General features: G+C 53.9%; 1 protein-coding gene across 3 annotated transcripts in view; it reads left to right on the top strand.

Moving 5' to 3' along the window:
* The first annotated feature begins 377 nt into the window (after nt 1-377).
* Cpt1a (carnitine palmitoyltransferase 1A) overlaps nt 378-13052 on the top strand; it is a 51251-nt gene continuing 38576 nt past the window's right edge. Inside the window, exon 1 of one of the 3 annotated variants that reach the window (XM_074050656.1) lies at nt 378-399. The gene's annotated coding sequence lies outside the window, so the exon portion shown is untranslated. Of the gene's footprint in view, nt 400-1303; nt 1431-3970; nt 4780-13052 lie in introns of those variants that run through there. The other 2 variants (XM_020184975.2, XM_074050648.1) reach the window with 2 other exon arrangements.

Raw genomic sequence — 13052 nt, 5'->3', positions numbered from 1 at the left:
AGAACGTCAAGGGCCACTGCGGCTTTAATTTACCTGCAACGGTGCAAAGCGAGTCCCGAAATGTCCTTTGGGGACCAGTTGAATGCATCACAGCAGATCGTCAAACAAAAACTGTGCAGCCCAATGAAAGACCCTGGCTGTGTCTATGTCCCCACAGAGAGCTATGTCCCCGGCCTAGGCTAAGCGTTGATCTGAGTGACACACAGATCAACGCTTTTCCTTCCTTTAAAGCAACGAGTTGGGGGGGCGGGGAGGAAAGGCAATGGTTAATGTAACTGGGGGCGGGATCAAGGGACAACTTTCATTTTCTCTTCTAAACCTCTGCGGTAACCACCAAACACAAAGATGGAGGCTTTCGCGAGAAGTGCTTGACCGTGAGGAGGGCCAGGTCTTCATAAAGTCAGTGCATTTATGCAGCAGCTGTTGTATGCAGGATCCCGACTGGAGCCTGGGGGCAGTGGGGGCAAAGAAAAGAAAGAGCCCCCTGCCATGTCTGGCAGATCTGTCCTGTCCTCTTTTCCCAGACCCTGGATGCCTGCGACCTGCCAGACTCCGGGTCCCTAATTATTTTCCTAAATCTCTCAAACCCCCATAAGGGAGGCTTTTTTTTTTTTCTTTTTGTGGGACTGGGGTTTGAACTCAGGTTTTCATGGTGGCAAAGCAGGCGCTCTAACACCTGAGCCACACCTCCAGTCCATTTGGCTCTGGTTATTTTGGAGATGGGGGGTGGGGGTGGGGGTGGGGTCTTACGAACTATTTGCCTGGGTTGGCCTCGAACCACGATCCTCCCGATCTCAGCCTCCCAAGTAGGTAGGTTTACAAGTGTGAGCCACCGATGTCCGCCTATCTGAGGAGCAGCCCATTAGAGCTGGCCCCGCGAGCCTCGCTGCCTCTGGATGGCAACAGTAGTCACTCGGGGGATAGATCCGATTTGGGGCGTGGGCTCACTTCTCCCTACTCAGCAAGTTAGTCATTCTTTTTCTGGATAAACAGCATTAGTCCGGCAGGGATGCCATGGGGACTTTGCGCGAGGATGCCTACAAACGGGTAGCTTAAGCCAGGCACCGTGCTAAACGCTTTTTATGACCACGGCTCCAATGATTTGGCCCATTTTGACAGGCAAGGAAACTGAGGCTCACAAGGTGAAGAATTGTTGTCCTAAGACCCCTCGGGACACAGGCCGCCCGGGGCGTGCACGCGTGGGAGCCCACAGTTCCCTCCCGGGCCCCGCCCCCGACGCCCCGCCCCATCCAGGCCCCGCCCAGGCCCGCAGCGCGCCGGGAGCCTCCCGCCCTCCGGTGCCGCAGCCCGGCCGGACTCAGCCAATCGCCGGCAGCCGGCGTCGGTGCGCTCGTCCTCGCCCGCAGCCCTCCCGCCCCCCGGCGCCCGCGCGCCGCTCGCTCATTCTACCGCCGCTGTCCGCCGACTCGGTAAGGACGGCCGCGCCGCGGGTGGCGAGGGCTGCGGTGCCGCCCTGCGGCCCCGGGCGAGGGGCGCGCGAGGGCTGCGGGGACCCGGGCACGGTTGCGGGGTGTGTGTGGGGCGCTGCTCGGTCGAGCACGGTGGGGGGTAGGGGGGTGGAACTCCTGCGGTGTCCTCGGACAGCTGGGTTCACCGAGAGTCCGAACCTGGAGCGGGTTGGAAGCCCGCACCTTGCACGGCGCACGGGTCTGGGGCCCGCCTGGGGTCGGTTAACCCTCAAGTTGGGTCCAGTGTGACCGCGAGAGGGATGCTTGGCCATCGGGACTAGACAGGATGCCACCGGCCGCGGGCCAGCGGGGTGGCCTGCACCCTGTCCCCGGTCCTCTGTCCATCTTGGTGGCGTTTGGATTGGGTCTGGGGACCGCACGAGGTTCGGTCTGCCCGCGGACGAGGCTCTTGCGGCAGAGCGAGGGATGCTCGGCGCCCGGAACTTGGGACGCCTCTGTCCCGGGTCCAATCGGGCCACCGGTTCCTCTCCCCGCTCCTTTCCCCTCCCACTCCGCGAGTGTACTGGGCCTGATGGTCCGAGGGTCGGTCAACCCACATCCAGGTACAGTGCGGGAGCAGGAGGGATTCTTGGCCTCGGGACTTGGCAGGTCGCCACCGCCACCCTCCCTGGCTTGCACCTCCAGTGCGGCCGTCTGGACACGCCCTTGGCGCGGGGACTACCGGTGCGGTGCGAGCGCCGCGGTGAGCAGGACCGGCCCCGGCCTGCGAGCGCCCCTCACTCGGGGTCAAGGGCAGGTGGGTGCGGAGAGGCTGCCCAAGGTCGCGCCAGGCCGCGTGGGGGGGGGGGCGTCACGTGTTCAGGACTCCGCAAACTTGGCTCTGGAGCCCGACGGCACGGTCTGGGCAGCCCCTGGATCCGCACGGCCTCCGTGGCCAGCCAGCAGCAGGTTCCTTTCGCTTAGTTGGGGAAGGCGGTGGGTCAGCGTCTTTATAATGTAAATCGGGGTCTGGCTTTCGTTAAAGCCGCAGACCACCAAGACAAGGCTGATCTTACTTTAAACAAACCTTAAAGAGTTAAAAAATTACACGTGATTACCAGATTAAACCCGAACAAACTTAATATTACCAACTCATACAGTTCCTCTTTGCTCCGTGTATTAACATCATGAAGGGCAGTAGGAAACGTAACTGTAAGTTACCGAATAAAATGAAAGTGAGTTTAACCTTTTGAAACGTGTATTTTGTTACACCATTTTTTGCAAGCGTCTGATTTCTGGTCATTCCAGATATTCAGGCATGTTTATTTCTGTAAAAACCACAAGCCAAATGAATAAAACGCGTTGGGCAGCACTGGCCTTTTATTCGTGCCAGGAAGTACCCCCCCTTCATTTATTTAAGGCGACTCTGGGCGAGTAAGGAGGACAATAATGCGTCCAGTTGTAAGCTGGTGTGGGCACCATCAGCATTCAGCTTGATTCTCTGGGTTGATTTTGCCTCTGTGCCCAGAGCCAGTGGGCTTTCTCATGTAAATTGCTGGTTTCCTTCCTCGGAAGCATGACTGGACTTACCTTCCACTTGAACTCCATCTTAACTGTCGCTGGACTCTAACAGGGACAGGTTTAGGAGCACACATCAAAAGTGGCCTGCACAGGCCAAAATAACCCTCCGAGTTTGTACTAGAAACAAGCCACCTAACCTGGAGATGAAGGGAATTAAACTGGCGTCCCTTCCGCCGCCTCTGCGCACTTGGCCGGGGCCCCTGACCAGTAGTCACCGAGCGGTCAGGCCTGGGTCTCCCGGGAGTGTTGGGACGCCGGCCTGCCCTTACCCAACCCTGGCCCTGCGTGCCCATTCATAAAAACACCGTTCAGTTTTGACTTTGGGCTTCGCAGTGAGCCCCTTTCAGACGCGCCCTGGGCTCTCCCTGGTTGCCAGGTTGTCGGATGTGACATCTGTCACCGAACAGACAGAGCTCATAACTGTCTGCCAGGGTGAGCACCGCAAGGCTCGACCTTCCCACCGAGAGGTGCGTTGCATCTCGCCCTCCGTCCCTGGGATGGATGCTCACTGCGGAAGGTCTCCGTGGGCACAGCCGGTGGAACAGGATCCGAGCGCCCTGGACGCGCCGGCCGGGGGCGGGGCACGCGGTAACCTTTCCCCTACTTTTCTCAGCCGTCACGTGACGCCCGCCCGGGGGTGGGGAAGGGGCGGGGCGCGGAAACCACAGTCGCTGGCGGTGCCCTTCCGAGGGAGGACACGGTCCAAGCTTGCATTCGCTCCTCGGTGGAAGTTGCTGCTCAGCTCTGAGGGCGCTTGGGAGGGACGGGGACCGCTCTGCACTTTGATTTGCATTTTTTTCTTTTGTTGGAAAAAATGTTTAGTCACCCTGCAGTTATTACTGGCAGGCCAGAGTCCTGAACTTGAATTCCGGAAGAATTGTTGCGTTAACAAGAAAAGGGTGGATCAAGATAAAATGTTTAAATGTGTTTAGGAGATTCCCAGCCCCATGAAACCTCAGCTACTCGGAGTCCCAGGCAGGGTTTCCCTTGAGCCCAGGAGTTCAGAGCCAGTCTGGGCAGCTTAGCGAGACCCCTTCCCTGTCCAACAAGTAAAACAAGGAGGGAAGACTAGGGTGTAGCTCAGTGGTAGGCGTGCCTAGCAAAAGAAAAAGGTTATCTCACATTTGAACTAGGCCTTAATAGTCTTAGGATGGCTTATGCCAAACTTGAACTTTTCTTACAAGGACTTTTTTGTTTTAAAAGCAGGCAGTACAGGACAAAGTTAAAAAGGGGGCAAATGGGAAAATTTACTCCTTTACTCTGTCCCCTTTTGTGCAGGGTTGGTTTTCTTTTTGTGGTAGTGGGGTTTGAACTCAGGGCCTCATCTTGGTAGGCAGGTGCTCTTACCACTTAAGACACTACATCAATCCCTTTTTTTGTGTGTTGAGTATTTGTGAGATAGGGTCTCACGAACTATTTCCCTACGCTGGTTTTGAACCTTGATCCTCCTGATCTCTGCCTCCCGGGTAGCAGGGATTACAGTCGTGAGCCACTGGCGCCCAGCTTTGTTTTGTTTTTAAATCTCCTGTCTAACACAAGTAAAGAACGCCTTGTTCTCTTGTTGATTTCAAATATTTGTTGCATTTTGTAGCCTTCAACTTCAGCATGCAAATACAGAGTGAGCTCACCCTGCTCAGTCACGGCAGCCCAGCTCCGAGAAACGTCAACCTTTGCCCTTCTTTCTGCGAGGGTTGTTCTCACATCCAGGAATGTTTTGGAAGTTAATGATGAGAGGAACTGGACTGCTGAGAGAAGGTGGCCCTGGCCAGGGCGATCGCCACCTTGCAAGGTTGGGAAATAGGGCTGTTGTTGTTCTGTTTCCTGAGGACTGCCAACTAATCATTGAACGTGGAGCTCTTAGGTGAAAAGGACAGGAATATTCTATACCCCCATGCTGGTGGCTTGTGACACTTGTCCTGGGATCCTGAGGGTCATTTAGATTACCCCCCCCTCCAGCCCTTGTGGTCATGGCTAAGTCCTAGTACTTCTGCTTCTTGAGTTGCTGTTAGACTTGCATCCCTGACCCAGGGCTGGCATATATTCGTTGAAGGAAGGGCAGGTTGTGGGCCACCCTTTCTCTCTGAGATGGCCACAGCCTCTTGATGCCTCCAGGGTCCATCATTTGTTCTGTTGGTGCCACAGGAAGTTCACGCAAGGGAAGCAGGGAGCAGAGGAAGCAGCTGGGTCTCTATTCTCAGCACGCCTTCCTTCGTGCTGTGACCCTGCTCAGAACTCCTGCACCTGAGACCATTGTGCTGGCTCCTTCTCCACAGGACAGGGACATTGGGTAAATGCCTCTCTTTAGAACCCTACCAAGTTTGCATTAAAAGCAGACACGAATAATACCCTTAACTTTAAGGACTCAAACGTGGCTTTGTATGAAATGATTCTTCATTTATAAATGTATTCACGCCTGATGTTCCAAGTGTCAGCTCCTCTGGTGGCCTGAGAAAGACGTCCTACCAGGAGGTTTGGTTTCTCTATACTTGGTCAAGTGCATGCAGTTGTCCTGGAAAGAAACTAAGAAATGCTGAAGTTAGTGTCAAAGTCAGAAGAGAGTCCAAGGTGTCATATGCTGGAGAGAAAAAGGACAGCACAGTCACCTCTTGAAGGACTTGTGCTGGCAGTATGTGGGCCCATCTGGACTTGTACAGACTGTATTTTTGCATTAAAGACCTAACATACCGAGATTCATGCCCGTAATCCTAGCTACTTAGGAGGCAGAGATCAGGAGGACCAAGGTTCGAAGCCAGCCTGGGCAAAGAGTTCTCGAGACTCAAAAAATGCCCAACCAAAAAGGGCTGGTGGAATGGGTCAAGTGGTAGAGCACCTGCATAGGAAGTGTGAGGCCCTGAGTTCAAACCCCAGTACCACCAAAATAAAAAAATAAAGACCTGTTTAACATGTGCTACACCAGCCACTCAGGAGGATCAAGTTTCAAAGCCATCAAATAGTTCGAAAGAACCTATCTGGAAAAAACCCATCACAAAAAATGGCCGATAGAGTGGCTCAAGATTGTAGGCCCTGAGTTCAAACCCCAGTAAAAAAACTCGCAGAAAAAAGCTTCTAAGTGTGGAATATGTAGCACTTTCAACACCTGACGGAGAACTGCAGGTGTTGGAGCCACCCCTGAGGGGGTTGCCATGTACACCCCTGTGCTAGCAAGCAGAGTGTGTGAGAGCAGGTGACATTTGCTCAAGGTCTCAATAAGTAATAGAGCTGGAATTTGAACCCAGATCTGCATTGTGCCACTCCCAGATCACAGCAGGCAGAGGGCCTGGGTTTTAAGGGACCCTCACCCTGCTACCCCCACAGACTCAGAGTGGACGTGACATTAAATCCCATGTGAGCAATTCTGGGTTTTCATGTCCCTCTCTGTAGTGAAAAAAAAAAAATATATATATATATATTCGGTGCTGGGATTTGAAGTCAGAGCCTCACACTTGCTAGGCACGCGCTCTACTGCTTGAGCCACTCTGCCAGCTGGATGACTTTGTTAAAGGAAGGCAGATTTGCTCCCTGGTGCTGTGACTTACGCAATTCTAGTGGGAAGACTGGCACGGGTGAATAATTTCTGCGCTGGCACCGATTGTGTTTGTGATACTGTACTTTTACTGTTGGCGGCAGTTGCACCATTTTGGTTACAACAGTGGCCTCATTCCGCCGGCGGGCGTTGTAACTTCAGGAATCCCAAATCGACCTTCTGTGCAGCACCTACCATCTAACCTTGCTAGGTGAGGACATGCCTTTTGGAGTTGGGGCTGGAGTTTATTCCCACTCTGCCTTTCGCTGGCTGTGACCTCGGGCAAGCTTCTGACACCTGAGTCTTGATCCTTCTCCTCAGTAAGTGGGGGCAGCAGTCGTACCTTTAAGTTAGGGTCCTAGTGGGAATGAACTGAGCTGGCGCAGGTCAGATACATTACTGGCAAACATGGCCTGTCCGGCACGTGCCAAGTTCAGTGAAAGGAAGTATGTTTTCATCAAAAAGCACGTGTCTGCGTACCTGCCTACCTGCCTACCTACCTGTTTTCCTCCTGACCTACTCACCTGTCTATCCCTCTATCTGTTGTCTGCAAGGCTGTGTTGAAACACTTCCGTGGCACAAAATCTATTTACCGAGTTCAGTTGCTGAGAGACCATTTTCTTGGAAGCCCAGTACCCCGCAAGCTTTATCGTTCGTTTGTTTGTTTTTTAATTGTATTTATTTTTGGTGGGAGTGGGGTTTGAACTCAGGGCTTCATGCTTGCAAAGCCGGCTCTCTACTGCTTGAGCCACACCTCCAGCCTAACCTTTATTGTTTGATGTCTACACCGGAGTGATCACCACATCTCCGTTTTCTCTGGGCATGTTCTGAATTCTGGCAGCACCTGGTGCCCCTTGCCAACTTTTGGGCTCCTCTCGTAGCTGGCTGCCATCCCAGTTCAGCAGCCCGGGGGTCTTCAAGAAGAAGAAACCTGGCCCTCCTGCAGGGAAGTACTGCTTCACTTCAGGCTGGGGTCAGTTAGGGCTCACGGGCTGCTCACCCCGGGTGAAAGATTTTTGGTGCAAAGGAATTGATGACAGAGAGAGAAAGGGGACTGAGTGACCACCTCCCCGCCACAGGGCACACAATGGCTTATCTGATAAGGACTGGGGGTGGTGGGCTGGGGGATATTGAACAGAATTGTTCAGTTGAAAACAGTCTTTGCAGAATGCAGCAGGCTGTGGCTGCATGGGGGGGTAAGCGAGGAGCGTACAGCCTGTTGGGGAGACGAAGCAGTACTTGATGTGGAGGCCCTTTGCCAGCAAGCGTGGGAAAGGTTGCTTGCTCTGCGTGTCTGGAGGTGTCCTGTGGATTCAGGGGTCAGTGGGGAGCAGGGCCCCGGGAGAGGCGAGTTTTTAGCTCAATGTGAACAAAAGAAAGAACAGAGATGGACCAAGAGCAGAAGGTAGCCAGCTGTGGATCACCACACCTGGTCTGGCCCAAGTGGAGGTGATGAGAGCTGAGCCTGGGGAGGTGTAGGGGACACCATGGAACAGGTGACCCGTAGGCCTGGGATGGGATAAATAGGGCCTGGTTCTCAGGGGCTGGGGGCCTGGCTCAAGTGCAGGTAAGCACTTGGTAAGCGCCTGATTACCAAGTGCAAAGCCTTGAGTTCAAACCCCAGTACTGCCACAAAATAAAAAAAAAAAAGAAAGAAAGAAAAGAAAAAATAGGTCATAGTTTGCGACTCAAGGTGTCTTATTCTGCATCTTGTTGGTGTTCCAAGATCGGGTTACTGTACGGTGCTTAGCGCTCTGTCTGGGCCCCTGAGGTGAGGCCGTCTGTAGTAATGTGGAAACAGGTGGCATCTTCGTGGGCTCTATACAAGGGGGTGTGTGCGTGCTCCCTGTCAGGTGGGCTTGGGGTGGGCAGTCCCCACCCTGCATAGCCACCCAGGATGTGTGTGCACTTGGCCTCCATGCCTGCTCCTCAGAAGTGATTGTGTGGCTTTGGTCGGTGAAAGCAAACAGTCAGCAGCTCATAACAACACCGGCCACTGGACAGAGGGTTTTCTGCTTTGGGCATGTTGGGTAAATTTCTGAGCGTCTCCCTGGTAGCCAGGGTATCCTGCTACAGCAGCCACCTGTGATTTTCTCCTGAGCCAGTCAGGACAGAACTAGAAGTGGCCTGTGTCAGGAACAGTCCCCAGCGGGCTGTTCCCTTCTAGGGGAGGAGCACTAAGGCTCTTTACCCAGGAGGTGTGACAGTACTGCTTCCTTGCTCTGGTTCGGAATTTTAACCCAAAGGCTAGAACAATCCTCTTATCAATGCTTGGCGATCTGAGGGAATGAGTGAAGGACAGAGCAGGGGTTACACCCACTCTCCACCCATCTGCATACTTCCTTTCAGATTTCTTCCCCCTTCTCTTTTCTGCTTGCCTTTCCAGTATGTGCTCTTTCCTTGGACTTGGGGCACAGGTGCATGCTCTGCTGTGGAGTTGGATCCCTGTGGTCCTGCTGTGTAGGACCTGCTGTGGCATCCCTGGGGACGCCACCTCTTTCCTCCCCCAGGCTGCAATGTATCTCAGACCCCCAAGGGGCTATAGGTGGGCCACCCCTGGGGGTAGGGGTGACAGACTAGAGGGGAGCTGAGCAGGACCCTTGGGAAATCTCCCTGTGGAGAGAGGGGAGCTGGAGGTTGGAGAGCTGGGAGGGGCAGGAAGGCCAGGCTGTGCCCAGGCGGGGACAGGCGTGCCTCCACCTCTGCAGGTTCTCTTGCCTGCATTGAGCACAGGTGGGGGAGGCAGTGAAGGCAGGTCCAGCCTGCTCATGCCTCACGGAGGCAGACCGTGATGGGGGTCAAGTAGGAGAAAAGCTGGCAGGGGAGAGCACAGGTGTGCAGGAAGGTGGGAGGTAATTTTCAGCCCAGGTGGTTTTGGCCTCATGTAGATAGGCTGTAACATGAAGTCATGTGCACAGGCTGAAGTCAGAGCCCTTGAAGAGCTGACTGACTCCCTGAGTGAGTCCAGGGGGCTGAGGGGACATAGCAAGGGGCTCAGTAACCACGTTAGTGGCAATGGTGACCTTAACCCAGGAGAAGAAGGACTGGGAAATGCGGCTGGTACTCAGACACCAGTGGTTTAGTGGGCACTGGGAGGGGACGTCACAGAGCCCTTCGGCCCCTGTGCAGGTGGTGGGGAGAATCCTGGGTCTTGGGAAGGTAGAGTGGTAAGGAGGAGGCCACCAGCAGAGGTGGCCTGCCAGCTGGAGCAGCTGGGCCAGCTGGCCCCGAGGCCCCTTTCTATCCTGGAACTTTGGGACATCCAGCAATGTGGACACAGGGACTTGGCCTTGTGCCCAGCCTGGGCAGGGTGTGCCCAGGATGGCAGGGAGAGTTGGAGTCAGAGCCCATGGGTACCCTTGGCCTTCTGCCCTGGCTGGAAGGTGGTGGGAGGAGACAAGAGGAAAGACCTGCAGGCAGGTCACACAGGGATGGGCCTGTCCTCATGCCTGTAACAGCCAAGACACATGCACTTCCCAGATACAAGAGGATAGGCAGTGTTGGAGCACGCACACTTCCTTCTTGACGTTGGCCTGGCGGCCACAGCAAAATGAACAGGGCAGCCAGATCCCTGGGAGGGCTGAGTTGGGGAACATGAATTAGTGAGCAGCCGCCAGGCCTTGGGGAGGTCACAGGGGGCACAATAATGGGGGGAGCCGGATCAGCCAGAGAGGGCAGGGCAGAGAAGGGGATGCTGTCCCAAAGGCCTGGGGGATGCCCGCCACCACCACGGGTGCTTTTTTCTTTTTTTGAGGGCAAGCAGGGAATTCAGGGAGCTTTATTCAGTTGGTATCTTTTTATTTATTTATTTTTTTAATCAAAGTACATTATATTCATGTCTGGAAATTCCATGATGAAATACCTTGCTATATACAATTTAACATATGCCGATACAAATGGGGGAAAGAGTCACGTGCTGACCTGGACAGTCCTCGAGCAGCGCTGTAGACACCCCTTTAAATTTTTATCTTATTCTTTCCATACACACGTACATTGTACTTGATAAGTTTACCCCTCTTGCTCTTTCTTTTCTTCACCTCCGCCCCCATGTGCTCTTTCTCCGAGGCCCCCACAGTAAATAGAGTAATGTTCCACTGTGGACAAGGTCATCTACTGCCTCCTTGTTTGTGACAGTGAGCAGGTGAGAACAAACCCCTCATGCCTGAGGGACGCAGCACATCCTGGGTTCTTCCGGCACTGGTGCAGGGCAGAAGCAGGTGTGTGAAGAGTGAAGAGTGAGGTGCGGTTGCCATAAGTGGTCCAGGCATACTCCAAGTGGATGGGAAGATGTGAGACAATCGTACCATATGCTGGGTCTCACTGCGTAACCCAGGCTGGCCTTGAACTTGCAAATCCTGCCTCAGCCTCCTGAGTGCTGGTATTACAGGTGGGCACCGCCTTGTCCAACTTGATGCGTCATTCTTAATTTAAAAGGGTCAGATATCCTCGAGTCAGTACAATAAAATGTGCATTGTGCTAGTCTACACTTTTCTGTGCATTTGCAGTATCTCGTGATTTTGAGTATTTAAGGCAGAGAACAGCATGGGTGCTGGTGGCTCATGCCTGCCTGTAATCCTAGCTACTTGGGAGCCTGAGATTGGGAGGATCAAGGTTTGAGGCCAGCCTGAGCAAATAGTTCTCGAGACCCTATCTCCAAAATAACCAGAGCAAAATGGACTGGAGGTGTGACCCAAGCTGTAGAGCGCCTCCTTTGCAAGTGCCAAGCCCTGAGTTCAATCTCAGGGCTTGATGGGAGGGAACAAAGTTTGCTAGAGAATGCAGTGAAGTTCAGGGTTTCTGAGGTCCTTGGATTTACGCATGACTCACCTTCTTCCCCTGGGTGCTCACCTCCACCCCTTCTGCCCCCCCTCCAGCTTGTCTGCCCCACCCCTCACAACTGCCTCACCTGCCTGGTCTGCTCACCTGTGGGGAGAGCTGTCCTGGGGGCCCAGGCTGCGCCCTCCACTCTGGCAGTCTGGGCCAGTGCATGGGACTGCCCGTCTGTTTGCCTTGAGGCTCCGACTTGCTGTCAGTGTTGTGCAGAGCCAGCCTTGGGGACACATTGGCTTTCTGTTGGCTAACAACCCCATCAGTCTTTCTCTCCCTGTGGTTTTCAACTTGGGTCTGGGAACCCTGCCCTTCAGGGCTCCGGGGAGGGAAGGTGGGATGCCTTTGTGTGCCTACTTTTACTGCCTGCTTCCCTTTCAGGAAAAAATTCTGTTTTAGAACCATTCGGACACTCTGGCCCAGTGTCAGGAATGAGGGAGGGGACCTCAGGGGTTTGGGGGAGGGGTCTGGGGGTCTCTTTGACTTTGTAAAGTCATGGGGTCCTTGGTCACTGCGGCTGCTGTTTCTGGGAGTGACTCGGGTGGCAGAGGCCACCAGGCTACATCCACATTCATCTGGTAAAAGGTAGGTAGCAGCAGGTGGCAGGCAGAAGTCCCTGCTCGGTGTGATGTGTGGCTTCCTGCCCAGGAAAGGGTGACAGGGGCCCCCAGGGGAGGCAGTGGCCTGGCACGCAGCTGGCTTTGCTCTTCCTTGTTTTTACAGTGGCTGTGGGTCGGTGAAGTGGCTGGTGACTGCCCCATGCTGTGGGCAGTGTGGACAAAGGCCTGGTGGCCTGGGCCTCAGCAGCCATGTTCCCTTGGTCCCCTGTGAGCCTGCGGGGAGAGCAGCAGGGCATGTGGCCTCTTCCGTCCTAGGAGGTGGGGCCCAGACCACTTAGTACCTGCATTTGTAAATATTTTAGTCTGTACCACAGAAAGATAAGAGGTCTTAAAATAAAAAACGGCCGATACCATGGGATACCTAAAATGTATTTAACAGCGATTCCTTAGTGTTGTGAGGGAGCAGTGGTTTTGCAGAAGCCCTGAGTGTGAGCATGGCAGTGTGGATGGCGGGGTTGGGGGAGAAGAGGAAGCAGGGACACCCGCCCTGTCTGGGCCCAGATGCGTATTTACAGATAGAATGTGAACAGATGAGACTTCTGTTTTCATGACATGACCCAGGGAGGTCCAATTCCCGTACTGTGGGCTTCACCCATCTGAAGCCTGTGCTCAGTGCTTTTAGTGCACTCACAAATGGGCCACTGTCTCCACAGTTTTGGGACATTTTTCTCATCTCCAAAAGAAGCCTCCTTAGCATCACCTCCAGCCCCTCAGTTCCTCCCAGCCCCTTGTCTACTTTCTGCCTCTGTAGATTTACCTATTTTGGACATTTCATACGTACAGAACCGGACGGTGTTTTTCCTCTTCTGTCTGCTTCCTTTCACCTAGCATCAGTTTCCTTTTCCTTTCATTTTATTGTTGTGCTGGTACATTGTGGCATTTACAAAAGTTCTTACAATGTTTCAAATAGTTCATACTAGCAGTGCTCCAGTGGCTCACGCCTGTAATCCTCCTAGCTACTCAGGAGGCAGAGATCAGGAGCATCGTGGTTCAAAGCCAGCCCAGGCAAATAGTTTGCAAGACCCTATCTCGAAAAAACTCATCACAAAAAAAAGGACTGGTAGGGTAGCTCAGGGTGAAAGCCCTGCGTTC

The sequence above is a fragment of the Castor canadensis genome, chromosome 1, assembly GCF_047511655.1.
Source record: "Castor canadensis chromosome 1, mCasCan1.hap1v2, whole genome shotgun sequence".
In the NCBI taxonomy this organism is placed as follows: domain Eukaryota; kingdom Metazoa; phylum Chordata; class Mammalia; order Rodentia; family Castoridae; genus Castor; species Castor canadensis.
This window is presented reverse-complemented; position numbering and strand designations above follow the sequence as displayed.